The 14017-nt window shown below is 40.7% G+C and overlaps 1 protein-coding gene and 1 pseudogene across 2 annotated transcripts in view; both read left to right on the forward strand.

Moving 5' to 3' along the window:
• Positions 1–4602, forward strand: part of LOC307187576 (uncharacterized protein) — a 791299-nt gene extending 786697 nt beyond the window's left edge. The window contains exons 28-29 of the mRNA XM_079923801.1: positions 1284–1439; positions 4560–4602. The gene's annotated coding sequence lies outside the window, so the exon portion shown is untranslated. The remainder of the gene's footprint in view (positions 1–1283; positions 1440–4559) is intronic.
• On the forward strand, positions 4345–4762 carry LOC307188402 (small ribosomal subunit protein mS33-like; annotated as a pseudogene). Its single transcript has one exon. The product of its transcript is annotated as a small ribosomal subunit protein mS33-like (transcript).
• Positions 4763–14017: the final 9255 nt, after the last annotated feature.

Below are 14017 nucleotides of genomic sequence, written 5' to 3' on the forward strand. Positions count from 1 at the left end.
TTTCACTCTGACAACTTATATTACCCTTCTTGTTTGAACTTTCTCCAGAAGAGTTACTATCTCACACACAATATTTTTTGTTGTTTTATGTTTTGTCTGCTTGAATCCCAGCACTTAGAACTGTGTCTAGAACATTCCAGGAACCCAGTAAATATTTGTTAAAGGATAAATTAGTTGAACCAATGAATTCTATATTTTTCATTTTTTCAAGCATTTAACATTTATTGACTTCAATACATTTGGGGTTCTTTGGCCTAGAGAACCCTAACCCACTCACATATACACATCCCATCCTTTTATCACACCCGTCTTTCCGGTATCAATTTAGATATCACTTCCTAAAGCCAGAACCCCAATTTTCTTCTACTGATACCTCTCTTCCATTACCTTTCCTGCTCTGCTCATCTGTTATCACAGAAGTTTTCATATGGTAATATACAATAGCCTATCTGTATTCCCAACTATATTTACTTTCCATGAGAGCAGAGATCATAACTGTGGTTCAGTCTTGCATCTCCACCATCTATTGCAGTTTATGGTTCATAAAGTAATAACTCATTAAACTTTCTTGAATTCAGAAGACTTATAGTAAAACTATTTGGATTGGCAATTTAGAGATTTCTGATAATTATGGATTATGGTTTCATGGTATGAAGAGTGGTAGGAAGAAGCCAGAAGATTGAAGAATAAGTTTTTAGAGAAGAGTAGAAGCCGTTTTAAGTTTTTATGGCCCAAGGCATGAATCAAGGATGATTTTCTGGCACCAAGTGTTTACAGTGATGCAAGGAGTGTGTGGGCCAAGGGCCTTGAGAAGAGAGTATATTTTAACAAAGTACATGTGTCTGTACTTCTTTTTTCTTTTTTTGTTTTGTTCTGTTTTGCCATGCCCTGCAGCATGTGGGATCTTAGTTCCCCAAGCAGGAATCGAACCCATGCCCCATCCCATGGAAGCACAGAGTCTTAACCACTGGACCACCAGGGAGGTCCCCTGTCTATACTTCTTAAAGACAAGTTGAACCAATATCAAGCCCTGGAAACAATCATCCTGGTACTTCTTACTCTGAAAACTGAGTTGGTTATCCAGATTTGTTCGTGTAGCTTGCAAAATTATTTTTCAACAAATACTCACTCCTTTCTTATACCCATCCCCAGCTTAATACTATGGTGGGTAGAATGTACTTTCCCACTCCTTGACTTAAATTGGATATTAGAGAATAGTATGGCGTAACCCTTGAAATATGCTTATACTGTAGAGCTTGTGTTCTCACACTCCTGTATTTCAGTATGAAGGGAAATGCCTTAAATATGTATTACTGCCAGTCTAAAGAAGACAAGAGAGATGTGAAGTAGACCTGAACCTAACCTACATATTGGAGCCAAGTCCAACTTATCCTAGCCAAGATCAGCCCAACTTTAGAGATCTGCAGACTATGACAGAAGTAAGTCACTGAGTTTTGGGATGGTTTTAATACATAATTATTGTAAAAAGAACTAATTTATAGAGAACTGTCCTTTTCCCAAACATTTTGAAACGAATTGGGACCAGGACAGGGAAGAGGTTCTACTTTTATAACCCTAATGAAAATACTAGAAGTTTTACTGTCCTTTATGCTAAATCATTGAGGAATGGGGAAAATGTTGGAATAAATCACCTATTGAGTCTCGAACTTTTATAAAACTCTCTTAGATATCCCTTCCATAAAATTGTTACAATCTTCATATACATTAAAATGGCAAATGAGGTTTCCACTTAAAATATAAATTCAAATGTTTCCAGTTGTGACCAAAACCCGCATGTATCCTTTGGAACTGGGGATCAACAGAATGAAACCACTTACTTGGAGCTTATAAATGTTGCCAGTTCCTGAAGCTGCTGACTGCATTCTGGGAGTTTAGGGATGTTTTAGGATAATAGCTAACTGCATGGAAAATTGATAGGTAAAGACTAAACTTCTTTCAAACATGATACAGTCTTAGAGCAGCCCATCCTTTATTGCCTCAGACGCATTCAGCACAACATTTTTGCAGCCGAGGTATCTTTGGCCACACAAAGCAGGATGTTATTCTCTTATATCTGCTGCCAGAGGGACTGGAAGAGCAACAGCCTTAAAGGAAGTGTAAACATCTTTCATTTAGCTAAATGGAGTGTGAACTAGAGTTGCAATATTAAAGAAGGAGCCAAAATAGACAAACATACACATACACGCATGCACATGCGCGAACACACACACACAGTCATCTCCTGGCTCTCTCTTTTGAGTCTATGAGAACTCAAACACAATTCTATCAGTCTTTTTATACGGTATAAAGCATACCTTATTGGAATTTATTCTTGCTATGTAATTGATTTTAAAATAGCAAACATTTATATAGCTCTTGCTATATGTGAGCCACTGTCCTAAGCATTTTATTAATATTAATTCACATTATTTTAAAAATCTATAAGGAAGGTAATTTTATTATCTTCATATGACTCATGGTATAACTATATCACAGAGAACTTAAGTGATTTGCCCAACATTACCCAGTACAGGGTGGAAGTGAATTTTGATTCTGCAATCTATGTTCAAAAGTCTGAGAGAAGGTTGAATCAATATGGTGGAAGAGGAAGACATGGAGCTCACCTCCCCCTACAAACACATCAAAACTACATCTACATGTGGAATAATTCTCACAGAAAACTAACTGGAAACTGGCAAAGAACTCCTATACAACAAAAGCTGCAAAAAAGTTTTCCATGTAACAGGGTAGGATGGAAAAAAGGCAAAGTGTTGGGACTTGCACCCTGAGAAGGATCCGTAAGGAAAAGAAGGTCCACTCAGGCAGACCCTCACCCTGGGGGAGCCACAGACTGGGCATCCCAGTCCTAAGGTCCTACACAGAGGATACAAGCTCCCCTGTCTGCTGGGAGAAACACTGAGACAGATGGGACTGGAAAAGCCTAGACTCCACTCACAAACAGTGTACGGTTGCACACGAACAGTGTGCAGCTTGTCAACAAACGGCAAAAAGAGCTCTGTACTGGCAGCTGGCTGCCACCTAGAGGTGCTCCCCAATCTGAGTGGGGTGTGGGATCTAGGCCCTGGGTCCTGGGAAAAGACTTGGTCTAGCTATGCAGAGATAGCCCAGGGGCCTGGGGTGTGGTCCAGGTGGAGCAAGCTGCGACCATTGTCAGCACTTATCCAAACAGCACCACAGTAACCACTGTGACCAGCACACCAAGGTCCCTTGTTCCCAACTGAGTGAATGCTCTGGCCAAACCCACTCCATGCCACAGCTTGGCCCTGGATCTGGGGCAGACAGGCCCTGGGAAAAGACTCAATCTAGGGATACAGGGATGGCCCAGGGTGTGGGATGATGACAACCATTGTTGGTGCTTACTCAAGGAGCACCTTGGGAACCACCATGTCAGCAAGCCACAGTCCTACTCCTAGGTGAGCAAATGCTCTGGCCCCACAAACTCTATGCTGCAGCTTGGCACTGGAACTTGTACAGACAGATTTTGGGACAAGACTCAATCTAGGGATTCAGAGGAGGCTTGGGGGACTCTGGGGTATGATCCAGGCAGGGCACTGGCAGCAAACTTTGGTGGTAGCTCAATCAGTGCCAACATGATTGGCACTGACCTCTGACAGCACCACAGCCACCTCAATTCCTGCAGCCACAACACACTGACCCCCAACCCCAGCCTAATGTATGATCTTGCCCTGCCCACTTCACACCACAAACTTGCACTAGATCTAGGGTGCCCATAACAGGGGAAGAGACCCAACCTTGGGCTGCATGTGAGCTGAGCCATGGACACCTATACATGTAGAAAATCAGGGCTCTGAGTGCACAAATCTCACTTCAGCACTCCCCTTCTCTGAGGCAAAATATGCATTCAAAGAGAACAGAGCTTGTTCAATCCCAATCCTCAGGGCTTCTGCTCAGGCAACTGGGGAGCAGTGGCAGGGCAGTGACCATCACAGAACAGAGAGGAAGTCCACCTGACACCCTGTGAAGACTTTAGATCCTCCAGTACTAACTACAACCCCTATCAAGTTGAAAGTGACCAGCACACCCTGAAGAAAGACAAGGTTGGGAACCACATCAAAAACAGCCCTTGCACCAAAGACACTGGATACACACAGTCTACATAGGGATGCTCCCACATAAAAATACCCCTTCAAGAACACAACAGATAACTATTTCTCCTAAATTCATAAAGACAGAGAAAGTTAAGTAAAATAAAAGGCAGAGGAGCTCTTCCAAATTAAAAGAGCAAGACAAAACCCCTGAAAGAAGGGGTGTGAAGGAGAGGAAGGCCATGACTAGGGACTCTTTCTCCTTGCTGCTCAAGAAATGTCTTCAGTTTCAGAATATGCCTTTCACATGAGTCATCTGAGTGCCCAGTTGTTTGGTGAAGTTGCCAGACCTACTGATTCCAAATCCATGCAAGTGGTGAAGCTGTTTAGTGAGCAGCCTTTGGCCAATAGGAAGGAGACTTATGACTGGTATCTAAGTCACAACACTTATTTTGCACTCATGGGAGCACTATATTTTCTTGACCTCTACAGAGACGAGCATCAGGAATCAGGATGAGCAGCTGCATCTGAAGATTTGTGGAAAGCGGAAACCAAGGAAAGGAGAAGGGAAAAGAACAGCGAAAAAGAAAGTGTTGGTCCATCAAGAGAGAAGACTTTTCCCTCAGGGACTGAGAGCAAGAGGAAGTATTTATTGTCCTTCCACATACTGGAGGAGTGTAAGCTTCCTAAGTTGAAGGTTATTTGGAGGAACACAGTCATCTCCATGTTGAAGTCTAATCCAGCTGAATTGTGACTTGTTGCATGAACACATTCTAATTCTGCAAAATTATTTGCCTTGGTTCTGTAATCTGAGGTTTACCTTATTCCCCAAAGAAATGAATGCATGATTATTGTTGAATGACTTGTTTGGGAGGGGATGGGATGTTGGGGCAGTGGAGGGGAAACTCATTAAATGAACATTCTTATTACTCTCTTCTTGCTTCCCCACTTAACCAGCCCTACACTCTTTCATCTCTCTGGCTGTTCAGCCACTGTCTCACCACAAAGCTCACAAACTTTATGTACCTCTCCACCTACTCCTTTGAGAATATCTATAAGATAAATTTGTGGGGTACAAGGCTGTGCCTGGTATGAAAGTATTGAATACCTGCTGTATACAAGCTACCACAGCCCTGGTAATACAATGTTTTGCAACAAACAAACAAACAACAAAAAAACCCCAAAAGACTAAATAATTAAACAGAGCTTATCAGTCTACCAGACATCAAGTTCAAAAAGGAGGTAATAAAAATTCTAACTGAATTAAGAAAGGTTATTGATATAAATGCAGACCATTGTAACAAGGAACTAGAAACCATAAATATGACCCAGTAAAAAAAAAATAGATAATTCAATTTCTGAGATAAAAAACAATGTAGAGCAATGAATAGCCAACAGAATGACACAGAGAAATGAATAAGTGATCTGGAAGATAAATAGAATAATGGAAATCACCCAGTCAGAACAGCAGTTGGAAAAATGAAAAAACATGAAAGCAACATATGAGATATATGAGATGATATAAAATGCACCAACTTACACATAATAGGGGTTTCAGATGGAGAAGAGAGGGGGAATGGGATCAAAGATGTATTTGAAGAACTTATGGCTGAAAATTTTCCCACCCAAAGAAGGAAACATGTACAGGAAGGATAGAGGGTTCCAAACAAGATGAACCCAAACAGACCACACCAAGAGATATCATAATTAAAATGACAAAAGTTAAAGATAGAGAATTCTAAAGGCAGCAAGAGAAAGACAGTCATTTAAAAGAGAACCCCCATAAGTCTATCAACTGATTTCTCTGCAGAAACTTCGCAGGCCAGAAGGGAGTGATGTGATATATTTAAAGTGCTGAAAGGGAAAAACCTGCAACTTAGGATATGCTACCCAGAAAGATTATCATTTAGAATAGAAGGAGAGATGAAGAATTTCTCAGACAAGCAAAAACTGAAGGAATTAAGCAACACTAAACCTATCCTAAAAGAAATATTAAAGGGTTTTCTCTAAATGGAAAAGAAGCAGGAAACTATAGGAAAGGGAAAATCCCAATAATAATGACAAATAAATTTATAGTAAAGACTGAAGATCACTTAAGCCAGTACACAGATTAAAAACAACAATAACAACAACAAAAGAATTGTAAAAGTGACTATAACAAATAAACAGTAAAAGGATAAACATGAAGATATAAACTAGACCATCAAAACCACAAAATGGGTCAGAGGGGAGTAAAAAATTGTAGATCTCTTAGAATGTGTTTAAATTTAAATGATTATCAGTTTAAAACAAGTAGATACAGTTATGGGAAAACATACATAACCCCATGGTAATCATAAATCAAAAACACAATAAATTCACAAAAACCTAAAAGGAAGGAACTTAAACATACTACAAAAGAAAATAATCAAACCATAACAGGAGAAACAAAAAGAAGAAGAAATGAATAAAAAAAATACAAGAACAAATGGAAAACAAAGAATAAAATGACAATAAATACATACCTATCAATAATTACTTTAAATGTCAATGGACTAAATGCTCCAATCAAACTACAGAATGGCTGATTGAATTAAAAAGCCAAGAACCTGCAACATGCTGCTTACAAGAGACAAAAGACATCAAGGCAAAAGCCACACACAATCCGAAAGTGAGGGGTTGAAAAAAGATCTTTCATGAAAATGGAATGAAAAGAAATGACAAGAAAGCAGAGGTAACAATACTTATATCAGTCTATAATAAAAAAATACACTTTAAAACAAAAGCTATAATGAAAGACAAAGAAGGGTATTATGTAATGATAAAGGGATCAATACAAGAAGTGGGTATAACACTAGTTAACATATACACACCCAATACAGGAGCACCTAAATATATAAAACAAGTACTAAGAGACAAAAAAAAAAAAAAAAAAAAAAGAGAAATTTGCAATAACACAATAATAGTAGGGGACTTTAACACTCCACTGACATCAATGGACAGATCATCCAGACAGAAAAGCAATAAGGCAACACAGGTCTACATAACAGATGAAATGGACTTAATTGATACATACAGGACAATACATTCGAAAAGAGAATACACATTCTTTTCAAGTGTTCACAAAATATTCTCCAGGATAGACCTCATACTAGGTCACAAAACAAGCCTTAACAAATTTAAGAGGATAAATATTGAAACAACCTAAGTGTCCATCGACAGATGAATGGATAAAGAAGATGTGGTATATATACATATATATACACAAACACACACAATGAAATGTTACTCAGCCATAACAAAGAATGAAATAATGTCATTTTCAGCAACATGGATGGAACTAGATATTATCATACTAAGTGAAGTAAGTCAGACAGAGACACATGATATCACTTATTTGTAGAATCTAAAAACTGATACAAATGAACTTATTTACAACACAGAAACAGACTCACAGATATAGAAAACAATCTTATGGTTACTAAAGGGGAAGGGCATAGGGAGGAATAAATTACTAGTTTTGTATTAACATACACACTGCTATATATAAAATAGATAAACAACAAGGACCTACTGTATAGCACAGGGAACTATATTCAATATCATTATACTAACCTATAATGGAAAATAATCTGAATTTATATATATATAAATCATTTTGCTGTACACCTAAAATTAACACATTTTACATCAACTATACTTCAATAAAAATAGAGGATAAAAATGACAGCAAGCATCTTTTTTGACTACAGCAATATGAAACTAAAGATCAACTACAGAAAGAAAAATAGGAACAGACCAAAAATGTGGAGACTAAACAACAGCTAACCCATACCAATGGGTTAATGATGAAATCAAAGAAGAAATCAGAAAATACCTTGAGACAAATGATATTAAAAACAGAACATTACAAAATCTATGGGATGCAGCACAAGCAATTCTGAGAGAGAAGTTCATGGCAATACAGGTCTTCCTGAAGAAAACAATAAAAACCTCAAGTAAACAACCTAAACTACCACCTAAGTTATCAGAAAAAGAACAAACAAAGGCTAAGGTCAGGGCTTCCCTGGTGGCGCAGTGGTTGAGAGTCCACCTGCTGATGCAGGGGACACGGGTTCATGCCCCGGTCCGGGAGGATCCCACATGCCACAGAGCGGCTGGGCCTGTGAGCCATGGCCACTAAGCCTGCACGTCCGGAGCCTGTGCTCTGCAATGGGAGAGGCCGCAACAGTAAGAGGCCCACGTACCGCAAAAAAAAAAAAAGTCTAAGGTCAGCAGAAGGAAGGAAATAATAAATATCAGAGGGGAAATAAATAAAATAGAGATCAAAAAGACAATAGAAAAGGTGAAACCAAGAGCTAGTTTTCTAAAAAGATAAACAAAATTGACAAATCTTTAGCCAAGCTCATCAAAAAGAGAATCCAAATGAAAATACAAAATGAAAGAAGAGAAATAGCAACCAATAGAACAGTGATACCAAAAAAAAAAAAAAAAAAGGAGAGAATACTATGAACAATTATATGCCAACAAATTGGACAACCTAGAAGAAATGGACAAATTTCTAGAAACATACAGCCTGCAAAACTGAGTCAAGTAAAAACAATTTGAACAGACAGATCACTAAATGTTGAAATGAATTGGTAAGACAGTTTACTGGGGAATTCTTCCAAACATATAAATCAGAACTTACACCTATCTTTCTCAAACTATTCCAAAACATTGGAGAGGAGAGAACACTCCCAAATTCATTCTACAAAGCCAACATTACCCAGATACTAAAATCAGAAAAAGACATTACCAAAAAAAAAAAAACCAAAAAACAAAAACCAAAAAATTACAGGCCAATATCTTTGATAAATATAGATGCAAAAATTCTCAAAAAAATATTAGCAAACAGAATCCAACAATATGTAAAAAGGATTACACACCATGATTAAGCTGGATTTATTCCAGGGTCACAAGGATGGTTCAACAAATGCAAATCAATCAGTGTGATACACCACATCAAGAAAAAGAAAGACAAAACCTACATGATCATCTCAATAGGTGCAGAAAAGCATTTGACAAAATTCAACATCCATTAATGGTAAAAACTCTCATCAATGTGGATGTAGAGGGAACATATCTCAACATAATAAAGGCCATTATAACAAACCCACAGCCAACATAACACTCAACTACTCAACGGTGAAAAGCTGAAAGCCTTCCTATTAAATTCAGGAATAAGACAAGGAGGTCTACTCTCACTGTTTCTATTTAACATAGTATTGGAAGTCCTAGCCACAACAATTAGACAAGAAAAAGATATAAAATGTATCCAAATTGGAAGGGAAAAGGTAAACTGACACTATTTGCGGATGATATGATGCTCTATATAGAGAACCCTAAAGTCTCCATCCAAAGAACTTAAAAAACGAATTCAGCAAGGTTTCATGATACAAGGTTAATACACAGAAATCTGTTGCTTTTCAATACACTAAAAATGAAATATCAGAAAGAAAATGTAAAAACACATTGTCATTTAAAATTGCATCAAGAGGATCAGATCAAGATGGTGGAGGAGTAGGAAACAGAGCTCACCTTCTACCACAAATATTAATACATCAAAACCACATCTACTTGTGGAATGATTCTCATAGAACATCTACTGAATGCTGGCAGACGACCTCAGACTTCCAAAAGGGCAAGAAAATCTCCATATAACTGGGTAGGACAAAAGAAAACTGAAAAAAAGAGAGAGAGAGAAATGAATTGGGATGGGACCTGCACCCCTGGGAGGGAGCTGTGAAAGAGGAAAATGTTTCCACACACAGGGAAGTCCCCTCACTGGTGGGGAGATAAGCCAGGACTGAGAGGGAACTTCAAAGCCCTAGAGAAGAGCACAGACACCTGTTTACGGAGGGCAAAGGGAGAGAGACCTACACAGATGGTCAGTGCCATCACGCAGAACTTCCCAGCCTAAGACACTCATCCATTGGGGTGGGTGGGGGCTGAGTGCTGAGGCTTGGGCTTCAGAGGTCAGAGCCGGGGAGAGGACTGTGGTTGGTTGTGTGAAGACAGCCTGACAGGGCAGGGTGAGGTGCGCCACAACCGAGGGAGTATGGGAAGAAGTCTGGGCCCACCAGAAAGGGAAGGTACCATTGTTGGGGGGTGCATGAGGAGAGGGACAGGACCTTCATAGGAGCTTCTTTCTCTGTGTATATGCTCTCAGGCAGCAGGTGACTACCTACACGAGCTCTGTGGGTGGACACAAACTGTGGCTGCCATGTCAGACTCCAGAGATGGGTGCAGAATGCTGCTGCCAGCAAGGGTCCTGCGAGCAGGTGCTAGTCACTGCCCCCACCTTCCCGGAAGCATGTGTGGCCCACCAGCATGGCAACCAGGCCCCAACCACTGCCCCTGCCTCCCAAGGAGTGTGTGTGGCCCACTGGCACTGCCTCCAAGGATCCCACAACTGGGCACAAACTGCTGCCCCTGCCTTCCTGGGAGCGTATGTGGGCCATGCACCTAGACACACCCTATCAAGAGGATAATGGCCAGAACACACTAAGGAAAGAGACAGCATCCAAACCAAAAACAGCCCTCATGCCAAAAAATATTAAAGCCACATGAGCTACACAGGGATGCTCCCACATATTAATAGCCATCCAAGTCTACAGTAGAAAATTGCTTCTCCTAAACTCACAGAGTAAGAGAAATATGAGCAAACTGAAGAAGCAAAGGAATCACTCCCAGTTAAAAGACCAAGAGAATTCCCCTGAAGGAACAATGAAACAGACTTCAGTCTAACAGATACTGAGTGCAAAAAGGAGGCAATGAAAATACTGAAGGAATTAAAAAAGGCTATTGACAGAAATGCAGACTACTGTAAAAAGGAACTCAAAATTATAAGGAGAATCCAAGAAAAATTAGAAAATTAATTTACCAAGATGAAAGCTGAACTAAAGGCAATGAATAGAAGAATGAAAAATGCAGAATAAAGAATAAGTGATCTGGACACTAGAATAATGGAAATAACCCAATCAAAACAGCAGACAAAGTCAAATGAAAAAAAAAAATGAAAGCAATATAGGAGACCTATGGGATAATAAAACTGTGCCAATCTATGTATAATAGGGATTCCAGAAGGAGAAGAAAGAGCAAAGGGGATTGAAAATGGATTTGAAGAAATTATGGCTGAAAACTTCCCAAACCTAAAGAAGGAAACAGATATCCAGATACAGGAAGCACAGAGGGTCCCAAGCAAGATGAACCCAAAACAGACCTACACCAAGACATATTATAATAAAAATGGTAAAAATTAAAGAGAGGATTCTAAAGGCAGCAAGAGGAAAACAAAGAGTTAATTACAAGGGAACTCCCATGAGGCTATCAGCTGATTTTACAGAAATGCTGCAGGCCAGAAGAGAGTGGCAAAATATATTCAAAGCCTTGAAAGTGAAAAATCTGCAACCTAGAATACTCTACCTAGCAAGATTATAATTTAGAATAAGGGGAGAAATAAAGAATTTCTCAGACAAGCAGAAAGTAAAAGAATATAGCAGGACGCAGGACGAGGGGAAGATGGTGGAAGAGTAAGAGGCAGAGATCACCTTCCTCCCCACAGGTACACCAGAAATACATCTACATGTGGAACAACTCCTACAGAACATCTACTGAACGCTGGCAGAAGACCTCTGACCTCCCAAAAGGCAAGAAACTCCCCACGTACCTGGGTAGGGCAAAAGAAAAAAGAAAAAACAGAGACAAAAGAATAGGGACGGAACCTTCACCAGTGGGAGGGAGCTGTGAAGGAGGAAAGGTTTCCACACACTAGGAAGTCCCTTCACGGGCGGAGACTGTGGGTGCGGAGGGGGGAGTTTCGGGGCCACGGAGGAGAGCGCAGCCACAGGGGTGCTGAGGGCAAAGCAGAGAGATTCCCGCAGAGTGGATCCGTGCCGACCGGTGCTCACCTGCCGGGGTAGGTGGGGCTGGGAACTCAGGCTCAGGCTTCGGCTGGAGCACTGGGAGAGGACTGGGGTTATTGGCGTGAACACAGCCTGCAGGGGGTTAATGCACCACGGCTAGCCAGGAGGGAGTCCGGGGAAAAGTCTGGACCTGCCGAAGAGGCAAGAGACTTTTTCTTCACTCTGTTTCCCGGTGCGCCAGGAGAGGGGATTAAGAGCGCTGCTTAAAGGAGCTCCAGAGACGGGCACGAGCCGAGGCTAACAGCACAGACCCCAGAGACAGGCATGAGATGCTAAGGCTGCTGCTGCCACCACCAAGAAGCCTGTGAGCGAGCACAGGTCACTATCCACACCCCTCTTCCGGAGAACCTGTGCAGCCCGCCACTGCCAGGGTCACGGGATCCAGGGACAACTTCCCCAGGAGAACGCAGGATGCACCTCAGGCTGGTGCAATGTCCCGCTGGCCTCTGCCGCAGCAGGCTAGCCCCGCACTCCGTGCCCCTCCCTCACCAGAGCCCACGAAGCAGCTGCTCCTTTAACCCTGTACTGTCTGAGCTAAAAACAGACGCCCTCCGGCGACCTAAATGTAGAGGCGGGGCCAAATCCAAAGCTGAGCCCCTGGGAGCTGTGAGAACAAAGAAGAGAAAGGGAAATCCCTCCCAGCAGCCTCAGAAGCAATGGAATAAAGCTCCACAATAAACTTGATGTACCTGCATCTGTGGAATACATGAATAGACAACGAATCATCCCAAATTGAGGAGGTGGACTTTAAGAGCAAGGTTTATGATTTTTTCCCCTTTTCCTCTTTTTGAGAGTGTGTATGTGTATGCTTCTGTGTGAGATTTTATCTGTATAGCTTGTTTCCACCATTAGTCCTAGGGTTCTATCCATCTGCTTTATTTTCTTAATAATTATTTTTATTTTAATAACTTTATTATATTTTATCTTACTTTATCTGCTTTCTTTCTTTCATTCCTTCCCTCCTTCCTTCCTTCCTTACTCCCTGCCTCCTTTCTTTCTTTCTTTCTTTCCACTTCTACTAATTCTTTCTTTCTACTTTTTCTCACTTATTCTGAGCCGTGTGGATGAAAGGCTCTTGGTGCTACAGTCAGGAGTCAGTACTGTGCCTCTGAGGTGGGAGAGCCAACTTCATGACACTGGTCCACAAGAGACCTCCCACCTCCACATAATATCAATCGGTGAAAATCTCCCAGAGATCTCCATCTCAACACCAGCACCCAGCTTCACTCAACGACCAGCAAGCTACAGTGCTGGACACCCTATGCCAAACAACTAGCAAGACAGGAACACAACCCCACCCATTAGCACAGAGGCTGCCTAAAATCTTAAGTCCACAGACACCCCAAAACACACCACCACACGTGGACCTGCCCACAAGAAAGACAAAATCAAGCCTCATCCACCAGAACACAGGCACTAGTCCCCTCCACCAGGATGCCTACACAACCCACTGAACCAACCTTAGCCACTGGGACAGACACCAAAAACAACGGGAACTACGAACCTGCAGGCTGCAAAACAGAGACCCCAAACACAGTAATATAAGCAAAATGAAAAGACAGAAAAACACACAGCAGATGAAGGAGCAAGATAAAAACCCACCAGAACTAACAAATGAAGAGGAAATAGGCAGTCTACCTGAAAAAGAATTCAGAATAATGATAGTAAGGATGATCCAAAATCTTGGAAATAGAATAGATGAAATGCAAGAAACATTTAACAAGAACCTAAAAGAACTAAAGATGAAACAAACAACAATGAACAACACAATAAATGAAATGAAAAATACTCTAGATGGGATCAATAGCAGAATAACTGAGGCAGAAGAACAGATAAGTGATCTGGAAGATAAAATAGTGGAAATAATTACTGCAGAGCATAATAAAGAAAAAAATGAAAAGAACTGAGGACAGTCTCAGAGACCTCTGGGACAACATTAAACACACCAACATTTGAATTATAGGGGTTCCATAAGAAGAAGAGAAAAAGGGACTGAGAAAATAT

Source organism: Stenella coeruleoalba (assembly GCF_951394435.1).
Source record: "Stenella coeruleoalba genome assembly, chromosome: 6".
NCBI lineage: Eukaryota > Metazoa > Chordata > Mammalia > Artiodactyla > Delphinidae > Stenella > Stenella coeruleoalba.